Source organism: Centroberyx affinis, unplaced genomic scaffold (assembly GCF_046629955.1).
Source record: "Centroberyx affinis isolate AG114_WGS23_722 - 3 ecotype Tasmania unplaced genomic scaffold, CSIRO-AGI_Caff_v1 ptg001058l_1, whole genome shotgun sequence".
In the NCBI taxonomy this organism is placed as follows: Eukaryota; Metazoa; Chordata; class Actinopteri; order Beryciformes; family Berycidae; genus Centroberyx; species Centroberyx affinis.
Window position 1 is genome coordinate 1104311 of NW_027279609.1, and position 15811 is coordinate 1120121.

The 15811-nt window shown below is 39.8% G+C and overlaps 1 protein-coding gene across 1 annotated transcript in view; it reads right to left on the reverse strand.

Annotated features, from left to right (window-relative positions):
* fign (fidgetin) overlaps positions 1 to 14672 on the reverse strand; it is a 28190-nt gene extending 13518 nt beyond the window's left edge. Inside the window, exon 1 of the mRNA XM_071523068.1 lies at positions 14458 to 14672. The gene's annotated coding sequence lies outside the window, so the exon portion shown is untranslated. The remainder of the gene's footprint in view (positions 1 to 14457) is intronic.
* Positions 14673 to 15811: the final 1139 nt, after the last annotated feature.

Below are 15811 nucleotides of genomic sequence, written 5' to 3' on the forward strand. Positions count from 1 at the left end.
TCATTAAACCATGACTCTTGAGGCCAAGAGGCCCCCAAGGCAACATCTTCCATTACTACCCTAAGTAGAGCTAAATCCACACACATGCTAAACTAACAGCCCTCCACACACGAGTTACACTGAATAAAGACAATTACAGCAGACTGGCTTCATAGAGTTCTGTACTGCATAATACTGATGAATACTCAAATGGCTTGTTAGTTAAAAGAACACAGTTATTGAACTCAAGTACTTGGTGAAACTTGTTTAACCATAGCGCACATGTACAGTAGAACAGAGGCAGTGGTTGTGCAAGCCTCTGCGAACTCTGTTGGAGGATGGCTACTCTGCCTCTCAAGGGATCACTTACACACTTCAAAAGAGAAGAGAGGAGGATTGTGACCTTGCTACATGAAGGCTCATTGACCAAAACCTACTCTCTCACCAACATACCCATTCCCATACCCATTCCCCAAAGTCCTGTTCCCCCTAGGAAGGCTCCAATCAAAGAGCCACGAACTGGTACAAAAAAATGCAAAGTGGAAAGAGAACATTTTGGTGAGTTTTTCTGGGTTTTTAACACATTTACCACTTATCTGATTTTTACTGTGAGGCAGCAGTTTAATGGCACTGGGAGGCAGTCATCTGATTTACAAACCAATAGGCCAAGCCCCATTGGAAATTAACAGATTACCTTGTTCATTGGTCCGATTCACAACTGTGATTACTTCACACTTCCAACCATTAGGCTTTACAGCCATCTTAAACTGGTTAAGAGAGAGAGGAAGTCCCTGGTAATGAAAATCTTATTCTTCACAATGCGATCTTGGGACACGAAACCAGTATGAAAGAGTGTATGAATTTTTGTTGACAAGGGGCTGGCTTTGCAACAAGAGCCATCGCTTCAACCTTTCGCAGCAACGCTGCTGCTCTGCTCCAAATCTCCCAAACTGTAATCTGTAGCCAATGAAGAACTGTCAGTTTCTGTACACTGACTTCTAAAGCAACAACACAATAAACACATCTGTGCTCTGTACCGACTGTAAACAACAATCCATACAAGGCAAAATGTACACTTTGATAAAACAAGCATCATTTGAGCATGGAAGGTTCTTTTTCTGTGACAGACATTTCGGGGGTCAGTGTTGAATTTAAGCACACCTCCTCACTCTGGTGAGGAGTGTGTTATTTCTCTGCTAAGTCCTCTGCAAATACAAATACACTTCAAGGCTAAAGTACAGCGATCACTAGCTCCCTTCACTTTTCTCTGCTCCACATATCCCCATACAGATGCTGCTGTAACACAATACTGCTAACTCATCTTTCCTCTGCCATGGCAGCACTTACCTGACATCCTAAGTAAGTCCCCTGACTCTAACTGAAGAAAAGGCCAGTCGAGTTTGAATTGACCTACTAAGGAGAGCATTTACCAAAATCATTCCACTTTCATTTGATTTGTCAAAATGGCTGTTTTACTCCCATTTTCAATAGACCCCAAAAAATCAGTACATCAATGAAACTTAAGATCCCACTGTTACACAGAAATTGATGCAAATGTGCTTGTGAAGTTCAAAAGTGAAATTACTTTTGCTTACACAATGAAAGCCAAGGTTATCTGTTGTTCTGTTTATTGTTTTCTATACATTACAGTAATTAAAAGTTTCAATTGAACACTAATTGAAAATATCTGACTGAACAGACCAGAAAAGGAACTTTGCCCGTAACCACTACCAACTTCTTGCTGAGGCATTCTGAAGCATTCTGTGGTGAGTATCGACTGCTGGTCTCAAAGAAGGTCACTTCTCCAACACAGGCCAGACAAAAGGTGAAATGAGACAACTGAAGCAATCTTAGGTCAATATGAAATAGAAATCTCTCAGCTATACTGTAATAAAGTTACTGAAGTGAAGTAGTGAAACCATAAAGGGGAACTTTTACAAGGAAAGAGCTGTCTAAGAGATTGGTTCGCCCACTGGCAAACAATGGCTTGTAAGTGCTCAGGTGGTCTGGTCAGTGTACGCTACCATGGAACTGGATTACCGTATCCGCTTCCAAATATCAAGTTTGCTTTTACTAGGAATGTAATTTAGCTTTTTTTAATGTACGTGGCAGAGCTTATTGCTATCAAAAAGTGTGTAAAGAAGGCTCACAACATGGAGGGCAAAGTCATTAGATAAGCAGAAAAAAATATATAGCTATGCCTTCAACAAAAATAGGGACTCTCATGTGCTAAGTAGGCCATTAACTCTGAGAGACTTCTGAAGCAGGCATTCTTCCTGCCAGGATTCAGCTGTCATTTAAGTATTTATTTAGATACAGACACAACTAGACATAACTCCCTGCTAATTCAGTTATGTAAAACAAAGTGCAGAAACCAAACCACCTGTTAATTGATATGCAGAGATGATAAGTGTGAATCTGCTGTACTCCACTTTGACGAGTGCACTCTATCTTGTCAAACCAGCAACTTGGGGCAAAAGTTAGATTTACAATGGGTTTTTGCATGTTCATTGTCAAAATCGTTGGTGATGATTGTTTCAGCCTCTGCCAGCAGTGGTCACACAGAAAAGTTTTCTTGATTATCATTTTATTTCTCAAATTATCACATGTTATGCATAGTTATGAAAAGTATCTCATGTTATGCATAGTATACATACTGTAGCAGGGCAACATCCCATATTGGGATGACACAGTTAATATCCATAGCCTCTGTAATTGTCTCGGCAGTCTAGTTTGCAGATATGGTGACTATTGGCAGTAAAGTTCTGATTGAGAGATGCCGGTGTCCATTGAAAGCTATTGTAAACCGCTGTGAGCCAGGTGGATGAGCAAGGGGCAGGCAGCCTTCAAAGAGTTCAGTGATTTGAAGGAAATGAGGCAAGAAGGGCAGCGGAATGAAAATTATTCCAGAGCATTCCTTAACACATTATGAAATGACGGAGAGAAAATAAGTTAATCTCTGGACCAAAGCAATGATGAAAAATAAATGAGATAATTAATGGCAGTTGAGAGGTAGGCACTTAAAATGTTTCTACATTGTCTTTGTTAAACTAAGGCTTGATATCTGCCTTATCCTCATTGGTGTTATGAATTGTTCATGCAAGTATGGGGAAATTGAACTTTGCATCACAAAACAAAAAATTATTGCTAAAAGAATAAACGAAAAAATAAAAATAAAAACTCCACATTTCATTAAGTGGACCTCAATATGCAGTTCTTTATGCAGTTTAAAGTAATGATTGTTCTGCATTGTGCTGCATTTGCATGTTCAGGGTTCAACCAATTAAAAGCTAATTAATTAGACACAATTCTATTAAGAAACAAATCCCACTCATCAATATACACAACCTAGGGTCACCCATTGCTCAAATGTGAATTGCTCTTTGCATCACGTGGACTAGAGAATGGCACAATAGCACTATTAGAGCTTACAATAAACAGCTTGGCACAGACATATTCGATGGAGCAGGAACTCATCAGTGCTGATAGATTTTATTTCCCTGGGTAGAGAGCGAAACCAGGAAGCACCGCTTAGTCATACAGCATTCTCTCAAACGGTCACTAGTAAGGAAAGGATGGGGCCGTACAATATACAGAGTCACAAATGCTCATAAGCCATCATATACACAATACTGCAATCATACTCCAGTTCTAATGTTCAAATGCAGATAAAATTGTTCATGCAAATAACGATGTGGTGCCATCTTATTAACATCAGAGCTTTGAACTGTTCTTCATCCCTCTCTGTTATGGTCATTCACGTTGCAACACATCTGCTCATTAATCTGCTTTTGAATTATATTATAAAAGCTGGTAAAAGAATTATTGTAAACAGCACTCTGTATCCTAATGTCACATCATCAAAGAAAAGAACAATGCAATATTTACACCTATGAAGATATCCCAGGAATATTACAGCTAAGTTTGCTGACTAGTCAAAATGACAATCTTGTTTTTAGCTACTTTGCGACAATTACAATGTGCAAACCCCGATTTTGAAACTTGGTAACAAAACAGCCAGTAAGGTTACAGGTGTGAGCCAGGCACACTAACTCACAACTAACTAAAATCTTAGAAAAGTATATGGTGAGAAAAGCCATGTGAGGCCAGTTTGAGCTTCAGAGCTCCTACACTCAAGAGTAAAAGAACCAGGAGCTCATTTATCACCACTACAATTAGATGGCTTAATTTGTACATGAAACCATGTTGTGTCTTATGCCTGCATAAGAAGTTTCTATTTGTGACCTTTTATTGCACTTTATCGAGCTATTGACTACTTGTCTGGTCTTATTGGGTTATGTTGGTCTGAATGGGTATATGCTGCAATGCTGTAATCAAGCATTTTATTGTGCTTTCATGGTATGTGTCTTTATTGTGTTTTTGCTGCATGTTCTTACTGCAAACCCTGTGTGCAAACCAATTTTCCCTTCCAGGGCAATACAGTTTGAACTGAAACTGGTCGTAAACTTAGAATGTACAACTACTCAGCTGTAGGTACTCAACACTTTCAAAGACTTTAGAGCAACTCAGATATTTATGTTTCTCAACATAGACTTAACTTGGACATTGCCATTGGGAGTTGGGTGCAACCTCTGAAAAAGTAGAATTATAGTTGTACTTGAGCTATAGTGTCCTAACAAAATGCTAGTTGGTGGATTGTTGAGTTATAACAGATTTCTAACAGCTTTCTGTCTATATAAAACAATCCAACAGTAGATATGCTTTACGGAAATTATAAGCCTAAAATTGCAAGGCCTCTAATCCTTAAAAAAATGCATCTTCTATCTGCCTGCTTACCTTCTATTACAGAGAATGAGACCAGTGCTGAATAGGAAAAGGAGACAAATAATGCCTGAAATACGTAATACAAAATAACCATTCCATGGTTTATTCGTTCTATTTTGCCTCTCATACAAATTGTGTGCATAATGTTTAACAAATCTGCTTCTGGCTGGTGTGAGATCCCTTGATGAATAGTGAACAGCCGACAGCAGAGAGTCTAAGTATACTGGTCCACTCTGTACAAGGCAATTCACAGAGCCTTGTTCATTTGGGTATGCATGAAATAACAATATCCTACTGGGAGCATTCTGAGTTTCAAACACTTGAGGTCAACTACACAAGCAGATTCCACATGTGCAGCCTGTGGCCACTGAGGTCTGGAATCCACCTCCCTTCTGGCTGGGTGACGTTGCACGTTCTATTTCCAGACCGAGGGTTGAAGTGAGGCTGCAGGGAGTGTAACACTGACCCACATGACCTGTGGCCTAGAAAAGCTGCCTGAAGCTCTGCACACTAAAAACTCCTCACTCCTTTGCTACGGCCTTTCAAAGGCAAACAAAACCTTTACGCATAGCATGTGTCTTTTCATGCCAAATGATTTGCATCCTTTTTATTCATATCTTTGACTTGTTGTCAATGTATTCCATGCTGTTGTGAAGCCTGATGCTCTGTGTCTGAGGTCTCAAGTGGAGAGAGAGAAGGGAAGGCGAAGAGGCAAAACTGCTTTACTTTCAGGCCCAGTGTCTACAGGCCGCATGTCTCCAGTCATCTGTCACTAGTTTACATACATACAATGACACTTCCTCTCTCTGTGGGAACTCGTTGTCACCACTTGGCCGCCAGCAGAGGCTGACTGGGTGCTAGATGGGTCTCCCCCAGGTACCTCTAGGGAGCCGCATTAGGCCTAACTGACAGACTGACAGGCACACACAAACACACACAGACACACACACACACACACACACTGGCACACACACACACACACACGTGCACACATGCACACGCACAGACACACACACATACACTTCATCCCTTGTCCAAGCACTCACTCCTCCTACAGTACACCAGCTCACATGCTCCCAAGGCATGGCACATTTTGCATACAGCAGTGACTTTGCTCTACATAAATTTTTTCAGACACAAAATTATTTTTCACCCCTCTAGCCTCTCCATGCTACATGGAAGTTTTGAAATGAATAATGGAAACAACAGAGCTGAGGGCTCATGGGATCCATTTAAAGATGTGGGAGAGGCGATGCAGTCAGGGTTTGGACTGCAGAAACATCATGTGCCAAGTAAATGAATCTACTATTGTTCTACATAGTATAGAAATGCTGCAATAAACAGTGTGTGTGTGAGTAACAACCATATTAAATGCTAATACTGGCATGATTTTAATACATTTTCCTTTAAATCAGGATAGCATAAGAGTAAAACTATAATAATAAAAATATTAATCTAGTTTTTATTTCACCCAAGGAAAGACAAGCTTTGTGACTCACTCATTTGAAATCTAGACTGAGGTCAGAGAAACAGTGCGGTAACTACCAGCTAAAAGCTTGAAACTTTTGCTTATTTCCACAAAGTCTGAATGTGATTTTAGATTGTATACAAGATTGATATATTTTTGAAACATGTATAACAGGAACAAGAACTGTGTCTACCTTTTGTTCAGTACTAGACAGAGCAAACTGACAAATGGCTTGATTTCCTTTGCTAAAGTGGGAGTTTAAACAATGTTTAGCTTTTCTCAGCAAAACGTTGATTTGGTATTTCCACCTTGCCTCCCCAGATACCAAGAGTGGAAGTGAGCGAGAGAGCGTGGGGCAGTCCACTGTAGCAGCTATTTTAGACCATGCAAAGTCAACACTACTCCCTGAGGTGATTTCCTGATAATGAACACAAAAGAAGTGTCAGCCCTCATAAAGCTCCAAGATGATGCTGAACTCTTGAGCACTCTTTTTTGCACTCCAATGTTTCTGATTTAAATTAATCTAATTCCATGTGGACTCTAGGAAAGACTGTCAAATAGGCCACACGCAAAACAAGACTTTCTTTGACTATTCACTTACACCGCACAAGTGGGACTCGGGTTGTTTGGAAGGAAAAAGGAGACCTTAACAACTTTATGAAATCGAATTGTCTATGAATGCAACAACAATCCAGTGACAATGTTTTTCTTGTTTCACATAGCATTATTTCTCCATACAGCATCTGTTGAGAGTAGATCATAAGCTAATTCCTGAAGCCTGACTTGAAAGAAACAAAGGTTATTTGCGGTCTATACATCGAACAGCCCCCTACGTCTCGGGAGGCTGGGTGATATAACAGCGGTACATAACATTGTTGGCTACCCACCTCTGTCCACTAGTCCCTCCTCACCTCTGCGCAGGCTGCTGTGGCCACGTCACAGTGTCACTGCAGACACCCTCTGCCTTGCCGCAGCCTGACACCTCAAACCTCCATGGCAGCACACTGGCCCCGTCTCTCCCTCTTTCCCTTCCCTCCGCCCATCCTCTTCCTCTCCTCCTCTCTCCACTCCGTCAGGCAGACCTCAACCCATCCTCTGCCGTCCCCGGCACTCAAGGTTCCCTCTGCCAGCGCCTGGCACGGCGCCAACCTGTCAGCCACCCGACTCCATGGAGGATGAATGAATCACTGAGAACTTTGCAAGAAGCGCTGATAGCTCGCATCTCCTCTGATCATCTTTCTAATTAAGATCTGACTTCCTTTATGCAATCTTCAGTGGAACATCAAAATATCAATTTGAGACAATTAGCAGTCAATGTGATGACTCTATTCATCATCCCAGAAGGATTTCCAAGACCGAAAACCAGCCAAAACATTGACTTTCATATTCAAGCAAATCCACTCATGCTCTTGAATACAAATATCGAACTTAGTTCAGACATTAATTTCAATACATGAATTAGAACACCATCGTATTGTTATTAGCACAATGACAAAATAAAATGCTGCAGATACACGTTTTTCTATGAGTCAAATTTTTTTCTCTTGTTCTCGTGTCTTTCCTCTCTCATCAAATGCGACCTCAAACATACAACCTTCTTCAAACTGTAGATATTACATTTTGAAGAACTGTAATATCTCTCTTTGTTAAAAACTCCACATTACACAAATTTTGTGCTTTGGATAGAAAAAGTAAATTTCAATTTAAAAACTAAAAAAAGAAAACAGCTACAAAACTATTATCAGCTGTGGACGTTTAAATGTTTTCAATCACTTACGGCTTAAATTTACCTATAAATGAGCTGGCAAAAGTGGTTCAGCAAAATAGTCTTTATAAAAGTTCTCTAGTGCAGACTTGTTGAATGCATGGGCTTTCAGTCTACCTAGAATGGTGGCCTCGATTAGACAGACACTGTTTTGTGAGAACACAAGAGGAATTTCAATACAGTAAAATATTGAGTTTTCTCTTATCCTCTTGTGAGAGGCTTGCTGCTCTCTCACAATACAAAACTCCTCAACAGCAGGCAATAAAACACCTTGGAAGCAGAACAGGAAAAAACACCACTCCTCTCCAAGGTTGTTCAATGATAAGCTACAGTACTCAGGCACACAATGATGGGCTCAAACAATTTACAAGTGCCAGCTATGTTCAAAAGTCATGGAATTGTAGATTTGGTTAAACATAGTCCTTGAGAGTTAGATATTTCCTGCTTGAGAGTAACAGCAGATACTCAATGTTCTGGCCAAAGCCCAGAATTAAAAGATCTGAAGACAGATTCAGTCATGAGGACAAAATGTTGTATAAATTCTCATGGATGAATAACGCATCCTATACCTGTGTGACAATATTTTCCATTGCCAAACCATTCAGACCTTGTTCATAAGGCAACCTATGAATTACTCTCTCAACCACAAAAGACTGAAATATAATTGATTTTAAGAGGATTTGAGAAGGCTACATTAACAAGGTAAGGAACATGGAAGCTGATCAAAGAGACATAAACTTTGCCTGATGAGCCACCAACAGTATGTGACTCCACCTGACAGCCAGGCGACACTGCAGACACAGCATGAGTCTTTGCTGAGCTAAAGAAAGGAAAATCTCCAGTCATTGTGGCCATTGGAAATCAAAAGTTTAGCATGTCTAATTAAAATGTAAACAGTGTAATGAGGACATCAGTGATTTAGGCAAACGTCTCTCTGGCTGCCACTGGGGGTATGATAATTACTGAGGCAAATCTATGAATGCACATGAATCTCCTACAAGTCCAGATTAAAAGCCTTAGTGCTAAACCTAGTTTAGTACACCTGGGGATTGTCTATTCTAGCCAATCCCCAACAGGCTCCGAGCTGCCTCGTCTCCTTATGAGTGCAGAGACACCCCATGTGAAGGAAATGAAACAAAGCCTCTGTTTCAATGTGTTGGAGATGACAAGAACAAGGGGTTTACGGCAAAAAAGCGATGCTCTATGTAAATGCTACGCGTGGCATATATGGCCTGAATAAACTGCCCTTGCAACACGACTTATGAAAGGGTTTCTGTTATAATATAGTCATTCAGGGAGCGCTAAGCTCTATAAGCACATTATGCATGATGGTATGAAGCATAATAACATTATAGGATGTATGTGTGAAGGATTTGAGAGTTTCTGAATTAAAAAAAAAAAAAAAAAAAAAACAGAACAATGCATTGTATTCTCCCTCACACTATGTTCTGGAAAAACAAGCACAAAGAAAAACAGACAGGCAGAGCGACACGCATGCATGGACACACACACACACACACAGACACACACACACACACACACACACACACACACATACACAGACGTACGTATATACACACACTACTATAAAAATACACAATCATATGGTACATGCTAAAACACGCTTGTCCAGAATACATGCATATAAACCTATGGAGCAACCTTAGGGTGAATTTGCAGGCTGCCGTAAAGAAATGAGACTCTAAATATCCATCTGGTCTCAAATATGCAAACTGTGTTGTTTCGTCCAATAGAATCACACTGTTACACTAAATTAAACTGTGAGTATTTTGCTCAAATTAGAGGCAAAATAACATAACAGGCCTGTAGCCAGGAGACATATGAAGGGTAACTACAAGCACCCAATGGTAGGCACATGCATTTTAGAATATGTCTATGCCATATGCTGTCACTCAGGGAAAAAAAACCCCCAAAAAAACCAAACAAGTCTGAGTAGACAGTCGCTGTGTCTAAATGAGATGGTAGAAGGAGGAGGGGAGAGAAAGGGAGGATGTCAAGGATTCATGGTCCTTCATCTTTGCAGTAGAGCAAACACGTCCCTCAGTATAGCAACAGACAGCTGCCTCCACTTTCTAATGCAGTCCAACTTAGATCACTGCAAGAATTGTCAGTGTAGAGAGAAACACACAAAGATAACATAGCAAGCTGCCATGAGGGAGACGGCAGAGATGTGGATGGGGGGAGAGAGGGGGGGGGGGGGGGGGAGAGAGAGAGAGAGAGAGAGAGAGAGAGAGAGAGAGAGAGGGAGGGAACACAGAATACTTGGAAGAGAGATGGGATTTTTTTTTTTTGTCCCTTTTGCATGAGTCTCATTCCCTTGGGGGCTCCCTCGCTTTTTAGATGAAAAACAGGAAAGACAACACTTAACATATTTGCTTAAAGATGACAACCCTGTGCTGATTTCATAGAATATAGACAAGGGGCTGAATGGGGTTTGTTGTAGTTACTGACAAATGGATCCGTCTGTACAGATGAACATTTCATCAATTTACAGCAGCCCTGCAGACATCCCAGGGGGTGTTTACAGAGAGGCAGCTCAAGTTAGTCAGAAGCTGACTTTAATTGTCATCATTAGCGTACGTATAAAAACTGCCAGTCTCATTCATACGCAGCCTCCCTCAGGTAATGGCTCAAGTCACGTCTTCAACTGCCATCAATTTTAGCCATCACTTACAGTACTAGACACTTCAGCTTATGGAGGGTTAATGTATGATTTACATGGAAGAGCAGCTGAATTGCTTCACAGAGACACATAACACTATCCAGTCAAAGATTAAACGTAGCTGCACATCCAGTGATTATTTTAATTTTATGTTTTTATTTCTGTGCTCTTGGACAGATCCATGATAACATAACTTCCCAACAGATCAATAAAGTATCTAATCTTTGGTCTATACCAGCAAAACAAGAGTCACACTACTCACAATGGCATACTTCTGAAATTGCATCAAATAAAGCCCCCGGCAATCACCTAGCTGTGAGAGGGACATGAGTTGTGAATAGCGAAGAATCCACTAGAAAACATAAACAATCTTTTCTGTAATGATCTGAATTTCTGAAAATCAAATTCAATTGATACTGTGTAGTTTGTACACAGAGAATAAATATGAACCTGTAAAACTGTGTTTTGCCCAGAAAGAATTATCAGATATATATCAATATTAGTTTTACAAAATTGGGAAAAAAGTGGGAATATTACAAAGGATCTGTCCTAACTATATTCAACAGGGCAGGTGCACCGCACTGTGGAAGAGACAACTTTTGCTTTCTGCACCAAAAAATACAATTTCATTCAAAATAACACGGCTAAATATAACATGGGTCTTTTATAACATTGTGTCTGTGGAGAACAGGTGGATGTAATTATTCAATTATCAACTTTACTTCACACTACTTTATAATATTATTTAACTGCAGCGACTCTTTAAAGTGTCAACATGCGTGACATTTGGTAAAGAGGGTGATGAAAAGAGGAGGGGTCAGCATCTGTCTTCAAATTCAGCACAGGGATCCCTGTCAAGCAGCAGCTTAGATTGCTATCATAGGTGCTATCCTATCAGAAATAAACAGAGCTGTCAACTTCTTTACATGCACACCGGAGGAGTCTGGGGTTAAGTAAGGACCTGTAAGAATCACCTAACACACCGCAAGTGTTAAGACATGGGCTTGATCTCAGATATACTATATCCTCAGATCAAGTCTGAGATGAAAGATCTGATAGCATGATTTGACAAATGCAACAATGCTGTTTGCCATGCAGTAATGTGGCTCAAGATAACAAAGCCTACTGTAATTACATTGTTTTTCCCAACCTCACACCTCTGGGAGTAATGAGGAAAAATATACCAGCGTGAAAATATATTCTATCCAATATTTGTTGGATTTTTTTTTTTTGCTGAATTATGCAGCTACACGCGTTTTAAAAAGCAAATTTAAAAAGACTGTACAGAGCATTTCAGATTGTGAGTGTATGCATGTTTTAGGAAATTAAATAGAATCCATTGTTCCAAACATTGTACCCTCCTGTACAGTGTCCATATCTGAGCAGACCAAATGAAAGAAGTTATTTTGTAATAACAGCCCACCACGTATGCATGAGGGGGGGAAAGTGTCTAAGTATGATACCAACAAATTTAATGCCCTCTTTTATGAAAACACATTACAACCAAACACTCAAACATAATGAATGTGTTAGTAATGTACATTTTTTTCTATTGAGTGATGGATGCTCAATGCTGTTATTTCTGAAGAGGAATGAAAACATACTTCAGCTCACTGCTGATGATGTTAATTTCCTCTCAAAGCAAAACATGCAAATGAAATGTGTGAACACAATTACTGTAAGTAAATTGTTGTACTGAAGGGTAAAAAGTTCAAAAAGGACAAAGTTTTTTGCAAAAGAGAGATAGCTCACAACTTGTTACTTCACATCTCCTTACTTTGTATCAACACTCAGATCAATTTACTTAACTGGTCAAGGAAGATTGCAATGGTTAATGATTGCTATCTTTTACGCTGTCTTCCAGCTAACTTGTTAGCAAATCTGACTTAGTTAAAGCAGTGCAATGTTCTTGAGTGTGACAGCTAAATAATGAAGCACATATGAGAGGGGAATGACAACTCAGTAAATGGAACTTACAAGTACTAAATGTGCGTTTTCCTAAAAGTAATTTTTTGACATACACAACATTATCTGCATATTTCAGTATGGATGGATTCTGTTTTTAACTTTAGGTCATATCATCATACTTTCATCAGTCACCTCCTCATATTATAATCAGTGAACACAATAAGTAGGTATAATTGTGATGACATTGGTATGGTATAATTATGAAATTCTAATTCTAAATGCTAAGAATTGTTCAATGCAATTTTCATATAAACCTTTTTTTTTTGCCCCAAAGACAAAGGCACTTCACTGTAGGTGTAATAAAAATCTCTAAGTGATATAATAGTTCTACCAGAGATCTTGAACTACAGTCATAAACTTAGGATTTTGAAATAAAGCACATTTCACTGTAGCTGTTATAAGAATATTTTCTAAAGAATTTTTTTGAAATACATATTTTTTCATTTGTATATCACGCCCTAAAAGCAAATGATATGGCCCCACACAAAACACTCTTTTTTACATCATGTCCATTTAAAACTTATAGTCTTACAGAAAAATTACAACCTTTCTGGATAAATTCACATCCACCCTCTTTTAGAAAAATGCATCATTGTGTTACCTTCAGCATGCAGAAAAGATGAGTAAAGTGCAGTGAGAAAGTAAAAGTTAAACTGTACACAAATAATGAATGTCAGGCAAATTTCTTAACCTACACAAAATGGAGATATTGCTTTGAGCCTAATTGTTAGTGCCAACAATTATGTCAAAATCTGATAAACATTACAAAAGGCACTATCAAACATGTGCCCATTTTTGCACCCAAACTGAGGTTATTCAATTCTACATAACCCATTACTGGTAAACTTGTTGTAGATGAACCAAGCATGCACAAAATAAAATTGAAAAAACAGTATTGCATTAATACATTCAAATATAAAAAATATCAAATGATAATAATAATAATTACAAAATGAACATACCATAAATACTGGTGCTAGTGATCATGTCTTCAAGCCTAAAAACAAGAGGAGAGGGAAAACAGCAGAATCGGAATTTTCACGAGGAATTCCAAAGGTTGCTTCTCATTACAGGCACTTTTTCCTCTGAGCTATCGGATTTCACAGCTTTAAAACGTACGGTCCTTTTTTCGTCAGGTATTCATTTAGGCCTACATGCACATGATTAAGAACAACGCAAAGCCAGGAAAGTCAGGAAACACGCGAGTATAAAGCCTTGGACGGAGACGCGAGAGCCATGTAGGCACGGCTGGAGCCTGTCACTTCTTGCTCGAGTTGAAACGAGAGAATAGGAAGCATGTGAGTGACTGTAGATGACATAAAACACACATTCTTCTTGCCGCCCATTAGAGGAAGAGGCTAAACCAGCGTGATGCCCCCCTTTACTTTTAAAATAGATTACATGCCAGCAGTTGTCCCACTAAGAGCGCAATGACAGCCTATCTATTAACCTCCCGCCTGCAGTTATCGCGGCAAGTTTTATTCAGGCTGACATGCATAAACTTCTCGTTGCAGTAAAGTTATTTAAGAGACTGATCGCAGCCGCGTTTAACCTTCTCACCGAACCGCCCGATTACAAAACATCAGATGCAAAGTCTAATCCAGAACAAAAACTTCACGGTCCTTATTTTATCTTTTTTTTTTAAGCGGTGTCAATTGATTTTCTTTGGAAAATGCAGAATGACTGAGCCACAGACTGCGCTGCAGTTCTGTGATGCGCGACACAGTCTCAGCGAGCGTTCTTGCGTATAGTGCAGCTTCGTTTCTCTTTTTAATTGTTAATATCTGTGATACACATGATAACGCTTACCTGTATACGTGACAGGGCAGCTTCAAGGTTTATAGTAACATCGATCCAGTGAGTGTGCAGATGAATGGCTCGCTGGGGTTAAGCGCGGCTGCTCGCGATTTGAAACCATTCCAAGTTAGTGAGGGGAAGACTGACCACAGCCTCTGCCATGTTGGAATTCCAAACCCTGGACAGCTGCTCTACTGACTGAAGGCAGCATGCTGCACACTGCGCATGTACTCTGTTGCAGGAGCCAAATTCAAAGAGAATTAACTTTAACGACCAGCAGTTCAAAAGCAGTCTATCATTACAGTATTTTGTGGAAAAATTTGTATGAACTAACTGTGGATTGCTTTTCTCTGATCCTGTCCTCAGCACTGCTGTGTATATCTGCTCTGGTTGGCACAGTCTGAACTGCTTCATGCATGTGCAAATTTCTGTATATGAGCCAATCCATTTCTGGACAAATTTCTGTATGTATGCTACTTCCATCTGTAAATATGATCTGATGCCCTAAATGGATTACAATGCACATTTTCATACATTTCTGTACATATGTTCTTACATCTGTACACCTGGTAATGTGAACAGATGCACACTTGAACATCGGCTTCTAACCTGTAAATCTGTCAACGAAAATGCAAAAAGCTCTATCTAAATGTATTTGTTGTATTACTCTCAATATGTTCTAGAAATTACTTGTTGTAGGCTATTAGGCTATCTTCAATGCTGTATATGTTATATTATGATCTATATCCTTCTCACTGCTGCTGCAGTGACCCAATTTCCCCAATTATCAGTTGCACCAAAATATATTTATTTTGCCCAGAATCTTGAAAATCTTTCATATTACAGTGATTGATTGACACACACCATTGCAGGTTATACTCCGGCACCTCTCTATTATCCTTACACAGCCTTGAAGGAGGGAGGTGATCTCTACTCCATTGGGGATGCATTGCAAGAGGACCCTGGTCAGACACATGATAGGAGGATTGGCACCACAAGTCCCATAATGCCCTCTCATATCCATACCCAAGGCCCTAGGAGTGATGCATTGATTCAACCTTCAGTACTCCCTTGACTGCACCATGCTAATTCCAACGGCATGAGCTCTTTGGAGAAATCCTACCCATAAGGCAGGACACGGAGCAACCTCTGAGCCGCTCTGGACAATGACAACTGAAACTCACACACGCTCCAGTGTAATTCTCTGATACAACTGTGCAGCCTATACACTGTACCTTGCTCAGGACGCTGTCGGCAAGAGCCTTGTTTTCTCTCTAATACCGTCTTGTCTTCATATCCAATCATTTCCACAACTCTTCATACAATGCCGCTGCTAGTTTGAAATAAAGGCTGAGAAAGCCTTACT